This window comes from Podarcis liolepis (genome assembly GCF_965112155.1).
Source record: "Podarcis liolepis genome assembly, chromosome: 7".
NCBI classification, from domain to species: domain Eukaryota; kingdom Metazoa; phylum Chordata; class Lepidosauria; order Squamata; family Lacertidae; genus Podarcis; species Podarcis liolepis.
In genome coordinates, this window is record NC_139561.1 from 71,249,072 (window position 1) to 71,269,604 (window position 20,533).

The 20,533-nt window shown below is 45.7% G+C and overlaps 1 protein-coding gene and 1 long non-coding RNA gene across 10 annotated transcripts in view; one reads left to right on the plus strand and one right to left on the minus strand.

Annotated features, from left to right (window-relative positions):
* Positions 1 to 1,732: 1,732 nt before the first annotated feature.
* On the minus strand, positions 1,733 to 5,980 carry LOC310710923. The gene is made up of 3 exons (XR_014528307.1): positions 5,875 to 5,980; positions 4,973 to 5,009; positions 1,733 to 3,006 (listed from the first exon to the last, which is right to left on the minus strand). It is a non-coding gene; the product is annotated as an uncharacterized lncRNA (long non-coding RNA).
* HIVEP3 (HIVEP zinc finger 3) overlaps positions 5,094 to 20,533 on the plus strand; it is a 225,489-nt gene continuing 210,049 nt past the window's right edge. For 7 of the 9 annotated variants that reach the window (XR_014528288.1, XM_083512058.1, XM_083512063.1 and 4 more), the window contains exon 1: positions 5,094 to 6,004. The gene's annotated coding sequence lies outside the window, so the exon portion shown is untranslated. Of the gene's footprint in view, positions 6,005 to 6,144; positions 6,164 to 20,533 lie in introns of those variants that run through there. The other 2 variants (XM_083512059.1, XM_083512061.1) reach the window with 2 other exon arrangements.

The window sequence follows — 20,533 nt, forward strand, 5'->3', positions numbered from 1 at the left end:
AAATTCGGCCTATGAAAGTTGACCTGATAAGGATCTGGCCTGCTGAGCCAAAAAAGATTCTCCACTCCTGCCCTAAAAGATGGAAACAAAGAAATAAAAACCTCATCTCTGTAGCAGAGGCCTCCAGGTTGAAGCCCTGGGATCTTTAGTGAAAGGTCTCATGCAGCAAGGCAGAAGATCCTGCAGATTCACCCTGAGTAGAGATAGTCTGACATAGCCTAAATTCTTGTGTTTTTGTGAAATCTGATAAAAGCAAGCTGGTCTGGCAGGAAAGAGAAAATCCAGGCTATTCCTGACCTCTGCTCTAAATATTTTAAAGTCCTGGATAGCTCTTTCAGGGGGGTTTTAGACAATGATTTTTCACAAACAATCAATCAGTGCCTACACATTTTGTCTCACAGCTCAGTTGATGGAGCATGAGACTCCGAATCTCAAGGTTGTGGTTTTAAGCCCCACGTTGGGCAAATGATTCCTGCGTTGCAGGTCGTTGGACTAGATGACCCGGGTGGTTCCTTCCAAATCTACAATTCCACGATTCTATGATATCTCAGGTTCTACCAATGCAAGAAACCTATCGCTTCCTGCCCCAAATGGAACCTGGGAATTACAGTTCACCCAGGAAGGGCAATCGCTTGCCCTGCTCATACGCATGCCTATGGCACTAAACAAGTTATACCACAAATATCTGAAAGTCACTCTCCATTTCTATGGACCTTTTCAAGTGTTAAGATCGGCAAAGGGGCCTCTCTTGGCCATTCTGCCACCCACAAAATGTCTCATGAAAGGGTTTTCTCTGTGGCAGCTCCTAAAGTGTGGAATTCCCTCCTGCACTGAGATGCATCTGGTACCTTCATTCCATAGCTTCTGCCTATGCTGAAGACACACCACTTTACCCTGGCCTTTGACAGTTTCATAGAATCAGAGAAGTGTAGAGCTGGAAGGGACCACGAGGGTCATCTAGTCCAACCCCCTGCAATGCAGGTATACTTTTGCCCAGTGTGAGGCTTGAACCCATGGATGACCCTGAGATTAAGAGTCTCATGCTCTACCGACTGAGCTATAGTTTAAGCTATGTTCTTTTGTGAGACCCCCCCCCCCCGCCTCTATTGCTGGGTTTATTTTCTTCTGCTCCATTTAGAATGATTTTGCTTTTTGGCAAGAAATTGCTGAATGAAATAAATTTGAATTGGAATACAAAAAAGGGAGGTATGAGGAGGTCCGGGAAATAAGTTAATGAAAGATAAGTGACAAAAAGTTCGAATTGTTTTTAACATCTTTTTATTTTGTATTTTTTGTACTTTGTATTTTTTTCTTTTTCTTTTTCTTTTTCATTCTGTAAAAGCTTAATAAATATTTATAAAAAAATAGAATGATTTTGCTTTTTATTCTTGTATGCTTCTCTGTTGTTATTTTTTAAAAAATGATTTAAATCATCCTAAAATTCTTTGCATTTTAAGAGAAAGAGCTTTTTGACAGCGGAACGAACTCCATCAAAAGGTGGTGGACTCTTCTTCACTGAAGGTTTTTAAACAGAGGTTGGATGCTCATCTTTCAGGAATTCTTTAGCCATGATTCCCACATTTTGGGGGGCTGGACTAGATGACCCCTGGGGTCCCTTCCAACTCCACATTTCTATGATTTATAAACTGCTTTGTATTTTTTAAATCAAAAACTTCTACAATTTATAAACTGCTTAATAGTTCAAAAAAATAAAAATAAAACCCTCTGTATATTGTTGCATCATTCCATATTATGTTTTCTTACTGTAGATTATATTCTTGCAACCCAAAGCAAAGGGCGGGTAAGAAATCTTATCACTGAAACGTCTCTCCTTCCTTGGGGACCAGAGGCCTTGTGTTCTTCTCTTCCTTCCTCGCTTGGACGATCAGAGCAGCAGATTCCCAACCAGAGTCTGGAGATGGTTAGGGAGAGCCTTGTTTGCACTTTCCCTTTTTCCCCGAGGCGTTGGCCAATGCTAAACCCCTTTTTGATGAAGGTTCTCTCGCCTGGATTGACACAGTGACCTGCCACTGGGTGGACGAGAGCGAGAGCGCGCGAACCCAGGGGAGAGAGGAGGAACGGCAGCCGTCGGTGCCAAGATTTTGCTGAGCTCAGGCGCGCTGCCGCTGTAGCCAGCCGAGCAGAGGCTGTTGACATTTCCGGTTGCAATCCCGCAGCCAATTGGCGATCGCCGGAGCAGCGAGACACGGAATATGATAATTTCGTCCTGCTGAAAGAAAAAAAAAAAAGAGAGAGAGAGACGGGCAAGTAGGGAGGGAGGGAGGAGGGAAGCAAGAAGAGAGAGAGGACACCCAGGGCTCAACTCCTATGAAGAGGCCTTGGGAAAAACGCTCCCCGCGGCTGTATAATGCATTCTGCACATGCCCGGAAGCTACCTCGAATTTGAAAACAGATTCTGAACAGGTCTCCAAGTTCTCTATGGAGCTCCCGCCCACCTGCTGCGGTCAACGGGCTCAGCAGACGCCCACCAACCCCAATTAGATGTGGTCACTCTCCAGGGCTGAGTTTTGGTGCTGTTGGAAAACTGTCTCCAAACCACCGCTTAGTGCTCCTCGAGGGCTCCGAGAAAGCTCTGGCGTGGCCGATGCACTCTGCACGTGCTCCGGAGGCCCATCCCCTCCCTGTCTCCTGGGGCTGAGCTTTGGGCTCGAAACTAGGTCCGAAGCCTAAGGATTGCTGGGGAGGCCTGGGATTGAGGGATACACCCACCCAGCTACCCGCGAAAGATTGGGCGTTTGTGGGATGAGTCCGGTCCGGTGGTGGGTCGGCGGCTCGACGTGTGGCGCCGGAAGAGAAAGATGGAGCGGCCCTAGGGAGGCGTCGGAGCCCGTGCCCAGAGAGCAGCTCAGGTCTTCGTCCAAGTTCCTTAAGGCGCCTCGGGCGGCACAGGGGCTTCGTGGCTTCTTCCCGGGACGTCATTAGGGTTGCTGAACAGTACAGAGGCGGAGATCCGAGCGCAAAGCGCGCGCTGCTCCACTAACCATCCTAACAATAAAAAGTGGACCCAGCTGGCGCATCGGTTTGGATCGCGACGGGTGGCTTGGCGGCTGATGTTGGTTCTGGTGGCCAAATTTGGAGAGGCGGGGGGAAGAGAAAGGGGGAAATCCTCTCAAAAAGCACCTCAGCCTCCTTTTGACAGGGTAAGTTGTCCTTGAGTAGGGTGGTCGGTTTGCAACAAGAAATGAACCTAAAGCAAGTGGGTGGGTGGTTAGACTGCAGCGGTCATTTTAATTGCCCCACACACAATGAAAATGGGTGTGTGGACACGACGGAAGTAATCTTGTGTGTTGGTTTCCCAAGATTCTTGGGGTGGGGCAGAAATATGCTTTAAATGTGCGGTGGGTATAGTTCTTTTCGTGTGAGTGCCGATTAATGCTGCAATTTTACGTACACTTAGCAGAGAGCAAGTTCCATTAAAGTCATTAGGATTTACTTCTGCGTAGACAAGTATTGGTTCTTGTTACACGTACAGGATTGTGTTGTAGGGCCGCATACCAATAGGAGGCGACTGAGGATAACACCAGCAGCTGGGTGATACAGTTCTTAAACAGCGCAAGCCTAGCCATGCCTACTCAGACAAAGTCCTATTGAATTCACTCAGGAGTAAAAACGGCAATCCGATGCACGGTTACTTTGGAGTAAGCCCCGTTGAACTGTGCTGCAAGGCAACTCAATTGCGAAGCAATCCCCTGCGTGGTTACTAGGATCGTAAACCCCACTGCACTCCACGGAACTTAACTACCAGGTAAATGCGCATTTCAGCCTTGTAGTGCAAGGCTATGTATATTTACTCGCAAGTAAGCTCCATTGTGTTCAGGAAAACTTACCCCCTAGTTAGCCAATGCAATTCTGGGCTGCATCAATAGGAGTATAGCATCTAGATCAAGGGAAGTAATAGTGCCACTGTATTCTGCTCTGGTCAGACCTCACCTGGAGTACTGTGTCCAGTTCTGGGCACCACAGTACAAGAAGGACACTGACAAACTGGAACGTGTCCAGAGGAGGGCAACCAAAATGGTCAAAGGCCTGGAAACGATGCCTTATGAGGAACGGCTAAGGGAGCTGGGCATGTTTAGCCTGGAGAAGAGGAGGTTAAGGGGTGATATGATAGCCATGTTCAAATATATAAAAGGATGTCACATAGAGGAGGGAGAAAGGTTGTTTTCTGCTGCTCCAGAGAAGCGGACACGGAGCAATGGATCCAAACTACAAGAAAGAAGATTCCACCTAAACATTAGGAAGAACTTCCTGACAGTAAGAGCTGTTTGACAGTGGAATTTGCTGCCAAGGAGTGTGGTGGAGTCTCCTACTTTGGAGGTCTTTAAGCAGAGGCTTGACAACCATATGTCAGGAGTGCTCTGATGGTGTTTCCTGCTTGGCAGGGGGTTGGACTCGATGGCCCTTGTGGTCTCTTCCAACTCTATGATTCTATGATTCTAAACGTAATACGTGTAAACGCATGAAAAAATTCTGTGGCCAAGCCAAAAGAGATACAAGCGCAATTCTATGGGAGCTTATGCATAGGCAAATCCCCACTAGTTTGCTCAATGGACATTATTCTTCAGTCAATGCGCAGCCTGGTTGCGCCATGAAGTTGGACTGGACCCTTTGAATACAGCGGGGCTTCCTCCCGAGAGATCAGGCGTAGGGATCGGCCTTTTGCTTTTGTTTTGTAAATGAACACGATGAGGGATCACAGCCTGAGCCTTGCACTGGAGGAAGTCCGCTACCACCAGGGCAATCGTGTGCATGCCTTACTTTGGAACCAAGCCCCATTGAGTTGAGCGGGGTTTGCTCCCAAGGAAGCGGATGTGAAGGATTGTCGCCTCCTTCTGCTTTGAAGTACAGTACACTTCCATTGATAAATATCCAGAGGGCTCGGCTGCTGAGGGTTTGGTGTTTTGTTTTCTATAATAATAAGGAAGTTGCATCAAATGCAAAGGGAGCTTACTTCCAAGTAGGACATGAGTGGAAAGTCTTCGAGACGGCTGCAAAAGGAGGAGAAAGTAACGCATTCGTTTCCCCGGCTCCTCCCCTCGCCACCCACGGTGCCCGCTTCTGGCGCTCAGTGGCGTGGCACTTGCTTGGGTATTTTAGGCCAGCCAGCCAGCCAGCCAGCCAGGCCCCCCTCCCTCTCCACTAAAAGACCCGACACCCTCCACCTCCGCCGGCCTCCCTTAAAAGGCTAATCGGTGTACTGTATCTTTAAAAGGTTCAAACCTCTTTCCAAAAGGCCTAGAGATAGCCGCGGGGTGGGGGAAGGAGAGAAAAAAAATGAAAAAGCCACCGCCGCGGAGATAGACGGAGAAGCTCGGCTGTTTTGCCTCTTAGAAGCAGAGGAGGCAAAGGAAAGCAAGCAGCAATTCCGATTGTGATGCGGCTTCTCCGGGCGGAATTTATTCCTCGCTGTCCAGAGGCGGCAGGAAGAAGCTTCCGCGTGGGCTTCTTCTCCTTCTTCTCCAGCGTGGATTATTTTTATTCCGAAGAATAACAGAGGAGGATTGGTTCCGGCTGGAGCATGCTCACAAACTGCACAATCTCCCATGATTAAGCTTGCCTAGGGTGTTGTGGTCCCCCCCCTTCTTCTTTTTCTCCTCTCCCCCCCTCCCCTCCTCTCTCTTTCCCACATTGATTTTGTTTTGAAGCTGAGCTACAAACCATCAGGGCAGGGTTGGGGGGGACGACCTGCCTCCCCCCTTCCTCCATCGGAGAAGGAAAACATCGCGCGCCTTCTTCTCCCAGCAATATGACATAATAATCCCCATCCCCGATCCTCCCTCCCTCCCTCCCTCTCCCCACACCACCACCTCTTTTTGAAACAGGTGTTATTAAAAAGAATAGGAAATAAGCTACCCGGCAGCTCAGCGGAAGGCTTCCTCCAGGAGGGGAGAGCGAGGCTGCAGAGCCTCTCAGGAAATTGCCAGCATCGTGAGAATCGCGAAAGTGGAGGGGATCGGGCTCTGCTTGCAGCCAGACAGCCAAGGTAAGGCGATGGTGTTTCGCCCATTTATCTCGCTGCCCCTCGTGCCGTTGTGTGTGTTTTGACTATTGCTGTTGCTGCCGCAGCCGCTGTTCCTCGCTGGTGGAGGGAGGCAGCAGCAGCAGCAGCAGCAGATTCCATTTTGCCTGGGCTTCTGAAGAGGTGTCAGGTTGCTTTTCTTCCTTTATATTTATTTATTTTAACAGGACGCTCCTCGCTGCCTTTCGGGACTGTTGTCAAGTGTGTGTGTTTGTGTGTGTCTGTGTCTCCCCTGGGTGGGTTTGAGCCTGCGAGGTGGCTCCTCTTGCAGGGCTGATGCCTGGGTGCCTGAAGTAACCTCTTGCGGTGTCAATCGGCGGCTGTTAACCCTCTCCGCGCCTTGCGCCCAGGAAGGCCTGCGCAAAGGTGGTGTTGATGTCGGTGGTCTATAGGGGGTTGGAGCGTGCGCCGGGGAGGGCAGCGGGGTGTGTGTGTGTTGAGGGAATGTTTGAGGAGGCCTGCTTGGCCACAGGAGGGCCAAAAACAAGTCTCAGGTGGGCGAATGATCTTGCAAAAAAAAAAAAAAAAAAAAAGGGGGGGGGGAGGGAGAGAGAAGGAGCCAGAGAAGTGAGGCACACCAAGTTGCAAAGTGACCAGGCCTCCCTATGCAGCTTCACTTGCAAATGTGTGCAGTTTTCCCCCTTGCATACCGCTTGCGTGCAGAGAGGCTGGCGGTGCCTTTCGCCTTGTGCTTGTTGGGGAAATGTTGCCAGGAGCCTGCTGCCCTCCGCTGCTGCAGTGATCTATCTGATCAAGGAGCCTTGTTGTGGATGCGCTGCTCCTCTGCTTGGTGTAGCCAGGCTTCGTTTATTTTGCCAGTGGGTCCAAAGGAGGTCTCTGAGTTATGTGGTTGTGTCTCTTGCTGTCAGGAAGGGTGGGCAGCTGCTAGTCCGGTGGTGGAAGGCTAAGGTTTACCTGGGAGCAAACCCCACTGAATGCATTGGGGCTTACTTCTGAGTAGGCATGGGTAGGATGGCGCTGTAAGCTCCTCTCCCTGCAGCCCCCCATGAGTTGAGTGCAAATGACTGACCACAGAGGAAGTGTTTCCCTCCTGCTGGTTGTATTTGGGTTGCTGAGCGCAGATGCGCGGCCTTGGCTTCAGTGTATTGCACCAGTGTCTGACTCTTGTGCTTATGCCCTATCTCTGTCCAGGGACCCCTGCATCTCCCCCCCCCCCCAGTTGACTCACCACCAAGGCTGCTGGATATGATCATATCCAAGAGACATCTCAGCAGCATTCAGACATTTGGGCTTTGCATTCAACCGGGGTCGATTTCCAGGATCTTGCCCTGTGGGAAGATACTCCTAAAAGCCCTGCAGAAGGAGATGACAACCTTTATCCACCAGCCTCATGCAGTACCTGCTTGACTGCCTATCTTTACCCATGCATGAGATTCCTCCCCCCCCCCCACCTTCCTTTTTCCCTGCTGGGTTTCAAGGGAACTGCAAAGCTGTGATTGCAGCAGTGACTGCAGAGGGCTGTTCTCAGTTGGAGGCAAAAAGAAAAGAAAAAAAAGGGCACCCGAGTGCACAATCTGGCAAGTCGATTGTTGGGTGGTAATTGGCCCAGTTATTACATAACAACAGAGAGGCAGATGCAATGTAAGCAAGTGCTACCTTATACTGTATTGTATTGTATTAATGAGAACTCCATACAAGAGGAAAAAGGGGCTTGCTTTTTTCTGATCAGTTAACCATTTCCTGTTGGGGTTTACCATTCACATGACTGTGATCGACAGGGGGTATACAGTGGTACCTCGGGTTACATACACTTCAGGTTACAGATGCTTCAGGTTACAGACTCCGCTAACCCAGAAATAGTACCTCGGGTTAAGAACTTTGCTTCAGGATGAGAACAGAAATCACGCGGCGGCAGCAGGAGGCCCCATTAGCTAAAGTGGTGCTTCAGGTTAAGAACAGTTTCAGGTTAAGAACAGACCTCCGGAACGAATTAAGTACTTAACCCGAGGTACCACTGTATTCTGCTGGCAAAACGAATGTCCCCAAAGGCGCTTTTAACAAAACAAATATAGGCTTATTGTCGTCCTAACCTGCGTCTTCATATAAAAGTCATCTGAGCCTATTGTCTCCGCCGAGGTGTTCATTACGCTTGGTAAACAAGGAGTAGGCCGGGGATGTGGATCATGTGACCCTCCAGGTTTTGGACTGTGAGTCGTGCCACCCCTTGCCATTGGCCCTTCTGCCTGAGCCTGATGGGAGTTTTGGCCTTGCAGGTGTTGTGAGACACCAAGTTCCCCCATCCCTAATCTAGGCAAATTTATCACATGCTTAGTAACAGAGTGTAAAACCACATTTGGTAGAAGGTCACAGTCTAGCTTGCCAGCATTTGGGTCTTCAGCAGGGGAAACATTTGATGTTGGTTAACACCAGAGTCATTAAAGATGCCTTTAAAAAAAGTTTGTATTGCATAGTTTAAATTTGTTCCTTTTTGTTGTTTGTTCCTTTTGTTGAGTATAGCCCTCACAAGGAGTTGGATCCAGCATGAAACCCATTGGGTCTTCTTGCAGTGCAACCTGTCTCTACAGTTACAGTGGTACCTCGGGTTACATATGCTTCAGGTTACATACGCTTCAGGTTACAGACTCTGCTAACCCAGAAATACTACCTCGGGTTAAGAACTTTGCTTCAGGATGAGAACAGAAATTGGGCTCCGGTGGTGCGGCGGCAGCAGGAGGCCCCATTAGCTAAAGTGGTGCTTCAGGTTAAGAACAGTTTCAGGTTAAGTATGGACATCCGGAACGAATTAAGTACTTAACCTGAGTTACCACTGTACTGGTATTTGTAGATTTTCTCATCCATTGTGATGATGTGTGCGCTGGGTGGTGCAGACCTCTGGCCAGGGACATTTACATGAGCAAGTATCAGGGAAGAATGGCAGATGAAGTTGATGGACTACATGAAATTGGCGGAAATGACTGGCAGAATCCGAGACCAGGGAGAAGAGTTGGTGGAAGAAGACTGGAAAAAGTTTAAAGACTATTTACAGAAATACTGTAAAATTAATGAATGTTAGAAAGTTGTTGGAATGAAGTTATATGGCTTTAGTAGAAATGTTATAAGGAATTAAGTATAAATAGATTATTAGAGCATGAAAGGGAAAAATAAGGTTAGAATGTGTTAAGACAATTATAGGACAGAAAACAGAGGAAGATGGAAAGGAATTGCTGAAACAATAGAAGTGGAATACAAAAGGGGAGGTGTGAGGAGGTCGTGGAAATTAGTGAAAGAAAGATAAGATATTGAAATTGGACTGTGTTTTAAATGGTTTTTGTTTTGTTTTGTTAGTTGTATGTTAGTGTTTTGCAGTTTTTTTTCTTTTTTCTTTGTATTGTATTGTATTATTGTATGTTTTTTCTTTTTTGGTTTTTTGTAGTGTTGTGTTCAATTTGTTGGAAAACTAATAAATATTACTTAAAAAAAATACATGAGCAAGTATCCACCCATTTAACTGTTTTGTGTGTGTCGATTTTCTACCCCCCCAAAAAAATCCATGCTCAAAGTGGCTTGCAACAAAGAAACAAGGATGTATTTCAAATAAATACAACAAAGTCAATTTCATAACAACATAGCAAAACAATAGCATAGTAAGTTTCATAATAGCATAGCAAAACAACAACAACAACACAATGGTTACTAGCCACGGTGAAAGCAACTACTGTATTTTTTGTATATAAGACTAGGTTTCCCCCCTAAAAAATAATATAAAAAATTAGGGGCATCTTATACACAGGGCCATCTCTCCCCATTTTCTTAAATCTGAGTCCCCCAAAATAGGGGGCGTCTTATACATGGGGGTGTCTTATAGACGGGAAAATACGGTATATGCATATTATGAATGCATAAATGGAGACTCTTGCATCCAGGATGAGCTGCCCCCTTGCATTTTTTATAGCCAATAGTTGTGTAATTGGTACTGCTGTCATTCCATGAGTAGAAGGGCAAGTTGCTAACCATTCAGATCACGAGGTAATAAGGTCAATGAAATTGTTCTGATGTCAGCTGTGTTCAGTGACTCCCACGCCTGAATTCTGAACTGCAACTGTACTTTTTCAGGGGAATATTATCATTTTAAAATAACTTTTTAGTTTCGCCAAAAGGAACTGAATACAGTGGTACCTTGGGTTAAGTACTTAATTCGTTCCGGAGGTTCGTTCTTAACCTGAAACTGTTCTTAACCTGAAGCACCACTTTAGCTAATGGGGCCTCCTGCTGCCGCTGCGCCGCCAGAGCACGATTTCTGTTCTCATCCTGAAGCAAAGTTCTTAACCTGAGGTACTATTTCTGGGTTAGCGGAGTCTGTAACCTGAAACGTGTGTAACCTGAAGCATATGTAACCCGAGGTACCACTGTATGTCCCCATTCTTAATATGGGACAGTTAGTTGCTCTACACACATTAATATGTTTGAGTCACAGATTTGTGTTTCTAAGTTTCGGCCCCTAGATAGGCGGGGGTTGAGTCACCCATTTCTTACTCTCTCTCTCTCTCTCTCTCTCTCTCTCTCTCCATCCATCCATCCACACCATACGCTTAAAAGAGTCATGGCTTCCCACACAGAATCCCGGGAATTGTAATTTGTTAAGGGTGCTGAAAGTTGTCAGGAGACCCCTATTCCCCTCACAGAGCTACAGTTCCCAGAGCTCCCCAGGAAAGAGGACTGGTTGTTAAACCACTTTGAGAATTGTAACTCTGTGAAGGGGAATTGGGAATCTCCTAATAACTCTCGGAACCTTTAACTAACTACAGTTCCCAGGATTCTTTGGGGGAAGCTGTGGCTGTTAAATATATATAATAGTGCTTTAGGTGTATTGTATCATATGAGCTCTGTGCTACAGAGCCCACCAGGAGCCATATTGGAGTTGTCTTCCGTCTTGGCTTGCCTGCCTTTAAATACCTGCAGGCAAGCCTTGCATCCTCCCACTTCCTGTCCTCCTCTCCAGTTTCCTGTAGGAACATGGCTGGCATTGCCATGGTAACATGGCTGTGCTGTTCCTTCTGCTGACTTGGCTGAGGCCCATCATTGCCATGGCAATGGAAGACATGGTGGCTCTTTTGCCATTGGCCTAGTGTTCCAGGAGACTCTCTTGGTCCACCAGGAGAGGATGGAATTGGGGACAGTACACTTTTTTTGCCATGCTTGGTGCCATAAAGTTTCAGTTATCTGCAAAAGGTAACTGCACCGTGCTCTTGTATGCATGGGTGTTAGTTTATCACTGCTGTGCCCCGGGGTTTTGTACAATGGTATCATACCCTCCAACACTTTGAAACCAAACTATGGGAGACCAACTTCCCATTCTTTTAACTGTGAGAGCATGGCCACCATTTGGGTTGCTGTGAGCTCCCATCAGCACCAGTCAGCTGGTGCTAATACGAATTGTAGTCCAAAATATTTGGAGGGCAGCAGTTTGCGGAAGGCTGGAGTAGTAGTGCTGAGAGTGTCTGATGAGGACCTAGGACCAGAGAGACCCAAGTTCAAATACCAAGTCAGCAATGAAGTGGGTGGCCTTGGGTCAGTTGGTCTCCTCCCTTGCTGAACCCATCTCACAGAATTTGTTGTAAGGATATAAAACGTAATCCATAGTGAAGCAAATAAATTCCTTTCCAAAGTAACTCAAATTCTGTCTCACAAATTGTTGTGACATGTACAATTCGTGCATTGGCTTGTATTTATTTTACATAATTTATTTTGTTTCGATAGCTCTGGGAAGGTACAATCTAGCTATGAAGTCCTTGCCACTAAAAGCTAGTGGCATCTTTAGCTTCTGCAATTTCCACACAAACAGTCCACATTTGCTGAACCCGCCTCAACATCCTTAAGGGCCTGAAACAGGTAGCAAACAAAAACAACAACAACAACAATAATGAAAACTTCACAGGATGCTGTGTTTTGCTGTTTATAACGCTGTGATTATGTAGCATGATGGAAGAATCTGTGCAGCCTTGAGTGAGTAGCCACTCCTTGTTTCTTTATTGTTTCCATTATTTCCCTAAACAGCTGGCGACCTGAGTTTGGGAAACCCTGGTCTAACCGAACAAAGTGGAGGTTTGCTTGTGGTTCAGTGTACAGTGATTACACTGAATCACAGGCGAAACGGCACATTGTGCATTCCAGCTAAAGGGAGGCTTGCCTGTGATTCAGTGTAATTGCTGAATATTTATTCTCAACTATATTGTAGGCTTAGGAACATAGAAATATAGGAAGCTGCCTTATGCCAAGTCAGACCATTTAGTTCAGTATTGTCAACACTGACTGGCAGCAGCTCTCCAGCATTCCAGACATGGAATCTTTTCCAGTCCTACCTGGTGCTGCCAGGGATTAAAGTGGGAATGTTCTTTATGTGCTCTACCACAGAGCTAAGTTCTAACCAAAGTCTCTGCGTTCTGTCCAGCACCGAACAACGGTAGTTTTGCAACTGATTTCAGCTGGCAGCAGATTGTGCCCCAGCTTCTTCTTTTTCTCTCTCGTAGAATAACAGTGACTTTGCTTGATGCTCCTCCTTAGGCATCCATGTTCCCTAAAGTATTAGGAAAACATTAACTTGGAACATGGTTGTGCAATTTTGCTTTCTGACTCTTTGACGAAGTGACAAGCTGCCTTGTGTGTGGCTTCGAGTTTGGCAAAACAACCGTCATCTTCTGGCAATGGCGCTGCTGGGTCAGAAAGTCTGCAAGTGTCTTATTGCTCCATAAAACCTGAGAGCCTAAACTGGAAGCCTTGCATGCCAAGTGTCACATCCTTTAGCCAGAAGAGACCGCGTGATGTCAAATGGCTCATGACTGCCTACGTTCTGGTCCATCAAAAGGCTTCAGAAAACTGCTCTGGGTTCATAGCAGGGGCAATCAGAATGAGGGCCACTAACTGACTGCTGATTCAGGACTTTAAATTGTGCTCTTATATCAAATTTCCTTTTCTGCGTATACTGTAATGTTTTACTGTTGCTATGGCCATTGGCTAATGTGAATAAAGTTTTATCTATCTAAACTGCTCCGGGTGGTTAGAATTAAAAGTTCATCCCTGATCCTGGATGCTGCTCCAGCAGACACTTCTGTTTCCTCACTCTGCTGAATGGTAGGGCCAGCTCCTTTAGACAACTGATGGGCTCTCCTTTCTCCTCACACTAGATCACACCTCATGCAGCCTCCTCTGTTTCTGTATGGGTCATGTATACAATGGCCCTATCAACAGTTAGGTCCTGCTCATTTCCTAGGAGAAAGGAGGATAATATGGTGAGAGGAACAGTTTTCTGTCTCTATTGCCGGAGACAATATGCCTCTGAATTGCTGGGTAAAGCAAGTGTGAACAGCGCTATTCCTCTCACATCACATTCCCCATGGGCATCTGGTTGGCTCTTAACTTTATGCATTTCTCCTTGCAGGAAGGTAGAATATGTGTAATTAATAATCCGATTATAATCCTGAGCAGCTCCCCACCCCTATTTCAAATGCATGCTCCATTGTCAGTGTCGCCCATAATCTTTTTCTTCTGAGGGTGGTAGGGGTGCATTAGGACAAATGTGTAAAACAGAAAAAGTTATGGATGGTGCTGCAATTCAGGAACCTCCCGGAAAGTCAGTTTTTATAGGGGACACTGTGGGGGGGGGGGAAACTAAATTCCAACTCATTCGGTTGGAATGCAACTCGCTAACATAAAAGTGAAAGCATGCCCTGACAATGCTGAGTGGAAGTGCTAGCTGTGATTTTGTACATCTTGAGTATTTATTACCGTGTTACATAATAGAAGCGTGATGGGAAGGAAACACTTTTTAAATTCTGAAGTCTGAATATCTTCCTGGGTTCTGTAAACGCTGGTTGCCTACCAAAGTCCCAGATTTTGAAACTGATATTAACTCTGCAAAGAGCAGATAATATTAATCTAATATCTAATCATAATGGTCTAATAAGAAAGCTGGTAATACAGGGTTGGATCTTAAGCACTGTTTGCAGAAGGGTGGCAGAAGTAGAAGCTCTGTTAAGAACACCCTTTTCAACCATTAAGAGGAAACGAAACTCTCTTGAAAATCATTGGGGAAAGGGAGGAGAATAAATTTCTCTAATTCTTTTTTGTGTGTGGTGGGGCTGTTGGTGGGGGCTAATACGAGGTAGCCAAGAGTTTCCCAGTTTTTCTTACCCCTTGCTGCTTTCAGCGGTGGAAGGCAATCTCTGCCCTACTGGCCATTGGAATGCATTGGGAATCTCTTCCCTGTTGAAACGCATTGGGAATCACACTACATTACCTTGTGTTCTCAAGGCAGTCCAGGAAGTGTGGTTGGTGGGAAGGAGCACAAGGTTCTCTCTGCAGTTTCCCATCATCCACGCTTCCTGGTGAGACCCAATGAGATAAGTGGCAACCTCCTTTGGAAGATTGGAGAAAAAGCAAAACAGCAGAAAATTGGTTGCCGATTTCCATGTGGGTAATATTGTCAGAAAACAGGAGGGAGTGGGAAATGTTGGTCTCCTGGATGGGGTCTTCTCTTTTCCTCTGCATTTCAAGAAGCCTCTCCTAAGGGTCTGAGGACAAAGTTGACTGTGTGGCATCTAGAAGAGGAAATGCTTGTAAGCGCTGAGTTCACCTTGACTGTCCATTATGTGGACTTTTCTTTGCCCAACACTAGAGAAACAGCATAGAGCCTGCTCACCACCACTGTCTATGGTGTTCAGCAGAAGCTGCAGAGACACCATCAACCAACTTGCCCACAACCCTTGAAAATGTATGCTGGGAGACAAGTCTTATTTTATAAACTTTAAAAAAATGCAAATATGGCTAGACCTCCAGTGATTTTTAAAGGCAACATGACCTATGGGCACTATAGGGGGTGGAAAAGAGATCAGTGGCAGATCTGCACATGATTTGCAGATTGAGAGTCATATGTTCAAACTCTAGTATTTCCAATTTTGAGAAAGGCTCTGGTAGCCAGTGACGAGACAGAGAAAGACCTCTGCCTCAGACCTTGGAGAGCTACCATCTGTCAAAGTGGACTAGGCTAGATGGATAGTCTGACCTGGTATATGGCAGCTTCTTACTTCAGTCCTTGGGTTCTTCCATGCTACTTTTGTTGGATGCTTAGGGATTTTGTTGATGTAGTCACTAGGTATGAGTGAATCCGTCAGTTTTAGCTTCTGTGTCTCTCTCTTTATTCCCCCCCACAACACAATCTTAAATTCAGTTTGGTCCCACACTGGAAGAATGGCAGACAAAGGTGATTGACTACATGGGACTGGCGGAGATGACTGGCAGAATCCGTGACCAGGGGAAAGAGACAGTGGAAGAAGATTGGAAGAAATTCAAAGTATATCTTAGAACTTGTTGTAAAATTCAGGAGTGTTAAAATGTCAAGGGGTTGGGAAACAGAGAATTGCAGCTGTAATTAACAATATTAGAAGAATCTAAAAGAAATTGAAGTGAATAATTAGTTGACTGAGGAGTTGCTGAAGAAATATAAAACAAGGATGCAGAAAGGGGGAGGTATGGGGAAGTCCGGGAAGTAAGGTTTATGAAAAAAGGGCTATGAAATTATACATGTTTATATGTTTGTATGTCTGTGTATTGTGTATTGTTTGTTTTTTATTTTGTGTTTGGAAAATCAATAAAAATTTATTAAAAAAAATAAAAAAAAATTCAGTTTGGTACATACCCATATAAGTTTGGAATTTATTTTCTTAAAAGAAGTCATACAAATTCAGCAGCACTTTTTACTGTGCAATTCCCTCTAATATAATGCACTTCTGTATGCCGTTTCCTGTAATGTAATGCAGTTCCGTGTGCTATTTTCTCCAATATATGCACTTTTAGGCACACATATCTGCATTTTTATACACGTGGAGAACTGCATTGCAGAATTCTGAAAGGTGTGAATTTAGAAGGTAGCAGTATGCATATTTTTCCTAAATCAAATTTCTCTTATCATACCTGCATGCCCATCATGTTTTCTCTCTGAGTTGCTTGCAAAGGTTATATCGATGTTTGTTTTAGCTGCATTTATATCCCACCTTTCTGCCAGGTGCTCAAGGTGGTGTATTTTGGTATCCAGGTGCTTTCTGATACTCTCACTTGCTTAGCTTCAACCAGGTGGTTCCATTCTGTGCACCCTTCAGACTTCTCCTTCCAGGGGCCAATGAGGTTGCATGGCCTCATGGCCTATTTTATTTAGAAGTAAGGAGGAGAGAGGGCAGGGCAGGGCAGCAGCTGTCTGCATCCTACGCTATGACTGTACTTGGAACAGTAGGGGCATTGATACTTTTGAGTTGACAGGGTTCACTCCTAGGCTTACAAATTGCCACTCCTCCTGTTGCCTGGGCAAGTGAGATTTGCCCCCAGGTGCCCAAAGATTGGGGACACTTTAGGATTAGAGGTCGAGGCTTTATTTCTTAAAGAGCACAATTGGTGTAGATTTGTGTTGGGCTAGTAGCATGCATGGCGAGACACTCTCTCTTCAAAGAAAACTCTCACCACAAAAATATCCTATCCTTCCTCCATCATTCTTAGGTATTGATATACTTCTTTTGGTACCTGAAATGAAAATTTGAATTCCCGCTGCTCTGCACTTTGTTAATGATAAGAGTTGGAGTTAGAAAATATCATGCCCTCTGTAATAAGCTATCTAGAGCAATTGCTTCAGGTTAAAGGCTGCTGCTGGTGGGTGGCGCTGTGGTCTAAACCACTGAGCCTAGGGCTTGTCTATCAGAAGGTTGGCAGTTCGAATCCCCGCGACGGGGTGAGTTCCCGTTGCTCGGTCCCTGCTCCTGCCCACCTAGCAGTTCAAAAGCACATCAAAGTGCAAGTAGATAAATAGGGACCACTCCGGCGGGAATGTAAACAGCATTTCTGTGTGCTGCTTTGGTTCGCCAGAAGCGGCTTAGTCATGCTGGCCACATGACCCGGAAGCTGTACGCCGGCTCCCTCGGCCAATAAAGCGAGATGAGCGCCGCAACCCCAGAGTCATCCGCGACTGGACCTAACGGTCAGGGGTCCCTTTACCTTTACTAAAGGCTGCTTGGCTTCTTCAATGTTTTTTCCCCACCCTCCCACAATCATGCATATTTGTGTGCAGGAGACTCTGGTGGACTTTTGCCTTTCTCTGTCTCCAGCCTGAGACATGGATCGATCGGGAGTTTTCTGTTGCTCCAGAGAAGCAGACACGGAGCAATGGATCCAAACTACAAGAAAGAAGATTCCACCTAAACATTAGGAAGAACTTCCTGACAGTAAGAGCTGTTCGACAGTGGAATTTGCTGCCAAGGAGTGTGGTGGAGTCTCCTACTTTGGAGGTCTTTAAGCAGAGGCTTGACAACCATATGTCAGGAGTGCTCTGATGGTGTTTCCTGCTTGGCAGGGGGTTGGACTCGATGGCCCTTGTGGTCTCTTCCAACTCTATGATTCTATGATCTAGAGATGCTTTGCTAAACTTGTTTTGCCTTCAATTATTGAGTGTTGGATTCCCTGCTCCTTGTTGCTTGGGTGTGATTATTTCTTTGACTACTCATCGCTATTGCAAGAGCCACTAGGAGTGATAAAAAACTGCGGTGGTGGGGCATGGGTGAAATGAAATTGCCTTGCTTCTGGTAGGAATGTGACAAATGCCAGCCAGAAGTGTGCAGTCACTGCAAGAATTGTATTGCCTCTGTAGCCTTTGGAAGCAGCCCGATCTGTTTTGGATCCACTTGGTGTCATTCCAGTTCAATTCTTTACTTCGGTCCTCATCTAAATCCAAGATCTGTTTCATGTCCACCATGAGTATAATGTGGAATCTAAGCGTGGATATAGCTGGCTTTGCTTTTCCCATTTGAAACTTGTAGGCAAGGCAGCACAAGGGAAACCCCACATAGAGCACATTTTTGCATTCAAACTTGCGCACTGCTTTGATAAGCTTGTGAGAAGCACTATATAAATACTGCAATAAAAGCACTATATAAATACTGTAATAAAACAGGAAGAAAGAAACCCATTTTGTTGCCAGGGTTGCAATATCCAAATGATGGAGTTAACCCACAAAGTAAAAAAAAACACACCCAGAAAACAACCTTGGCAAATCTGCTGTCTTTGTGCCTGAATTCTGCTGCTGGATGCGGCCACCACATTTGATCACTGCAGAAGATCCATCCATGCACCTTCTAAAAATGGATGGGGGAAAATTACATACTTGCCCTTCAGAGGAGCACACCTGAAAAATGATCCTAAAAGCTTGAAAATAATAATTGTGTAGTCAAAGTCTCTTACTTCCCTACACAAGCTCGTAATTTTGCACAGGGTACCACATTTGCCATCTTGGGGTAAGGAGAGATGCCCTTTCCAGGATACTCCATTTCTGTTTCCCCTCCCTGCAGTGGACACAGGCTGTTTTTAGGGTCTCCCCCCCCGTTTTGTTTTTAATTTCTTTTGGAGGGGTTACTTTTGCAAATCTTGGGATTCCTTCAAATCTTCTGACACTCCCCTCTTGTGCCATTTTTGGCTACAGAAGGGCCAGTGTTTGGAGACTTGAGTTTGCTATCGGGACCTATGCATCAAGGCCACTGTAGCCCTCATACAATGGCAACCACTTCCGGAGGGTCCCACGACCACATTTTAGCATTTTAAAATCACGACTAAGCGCTGAAGCTGTTTTAAGCCGCTTAAGCCAACCTTAAACCCCCAGATCAGCTAAACAGCTTGTACCAATAAAATGGCTTAGAGTTTCCTAAGCACCTTAAACAGATCTAAAGCTTTAGTATAAGACTGTGACCATGGCGTTTAGCTTTTCGGTGACACCAGAGGGCCTTACCCAGCTAAGCCAACTAATTACAGAACTGAGACCCTCTCCCCTGGGTTTTTAAAGGCCAGATGTTTAATCAACCAAAGGGATGCAAATACACATTGCAAGTGCTTAACCCAGCCCCATATTTAACTGCAGGAGTAGCTGAATGTTGCATAGGGTTACAAATTCTCTAGGAGCGCACTGTTGGCCACTGTGAGAACTAGATTCAGTGACTAGATAGGCCTTTGGTCTGATTCAGCAGCGCTCTTCTCATGCCATGTTCTTAATAGTCCCTGGCAAAGACTTGGGCTCTGAAGCTCAAGCTTTCTGCTTCCAACAGCAGCCAGTCAAGTGCCTATGAGAATTCACAATGCAGACTTCAAGCCAAGGCCTACTCCCTGGCCTTTGTCCTTTTCACCTGGTAATTGGAGATAGACTCCCTGTGAATATGGAGGCTCTATATAAACTCTTGAGGCGCATAGTCCTTTTGAGAGACCTGTCCTCCACGAATCTGTCCGGTCCTTTAAAAAAGCCATCTAACGTAATGCCATCACTGTAAGTTAATTATACACTGTCTGAAGTAGTGCTCTTTTGTCAATCCTGAATGTGTTGTCAATTAACTTAATTGAGTGACTGAGAGCTGTGGTGTGATGAGAGAGGGAGGAAAAATTCTCTCTGTGCTGTCTGAGGGCTAGCCATAGCCTTATAAACCTACATAATACCTTGGTTTTGTTTTCCTCCCTGTTGTATCTATACATTATTGTTATGATTAATTATTATTTGGCGTTGTTTGGCCAAAAGGACCCCCAAAGCTGTGAATATATATATTAAATTACAGCAGCGGTTCTCAACCTGTGGGTCCCCAGATGTTGTTGGACTACAACTCCCATCATCCCTGAGCTCTGGCCTTGCTAGCTAGGGGTAATGGGAGTTGTAGTTCAACAACATCTGGGCACCTACAGGTTGAGAAAGGCTGAATTACAGTAAAAGTACAGTGGTACCTCGGGTTAAGATCTTAATTCGTTCTGGAGGTCCGTTCTTAACCTGAAACTGTTCTTAACCTGAGGCACCACTTTAGCTAATGGGCCTCCTGCTGCCGCCGCACCGCTGCCGCGCTTTTTCTGTTCTCATCCTGAAGCAAAGTTCTTAACCTGAGGTACTGTTTCTGGGTTAGTGGAGTCTGTAACCTGATGCGTCTGTAACCTGAAGTGTCTGTAACCCGAGGTACCTCTGTATTATAAATATATCTATGTATTACATTTATATTCCCCCTTTTCCTTCAAGTTGGGAGTTTCTCCCCCTTTCTATTTTATCCTTACAACAACCCTGTGAGGTAGATGGTGACTGGCCCAAGGTTACCCAGTGAGCTTTTATGGCTGAGTGGAGATTTGAACTGTGGTCTGCTAGGTCCTAGTCCAGCACGCTTAACTATCAAACTACCCATACTCTTTCTTTCACTTTAAACAGTAATAATACAGTAGATCAACTATCAATCAAATATAGGATGTGATTTGGAGCTTCTGCGCACGCGCAAAGCTTGATTTAGTGCTTCTGCGCATGTGCGAGCGCCAAAACCTGGAAGTAACCCGTTGCGGTACTTCCGGGTTTTGGTGCGTCCGTAACTCAAAAACACGCAACCTGAAGTGTCTGTAACCTGAGGTATGACTGTATTCTAGTAAGCCCAAATCCCAAAAAAGTATGTGTGGGATTGTGACCAGAGTTGGCCCTGGGTGAAATAGCACTCT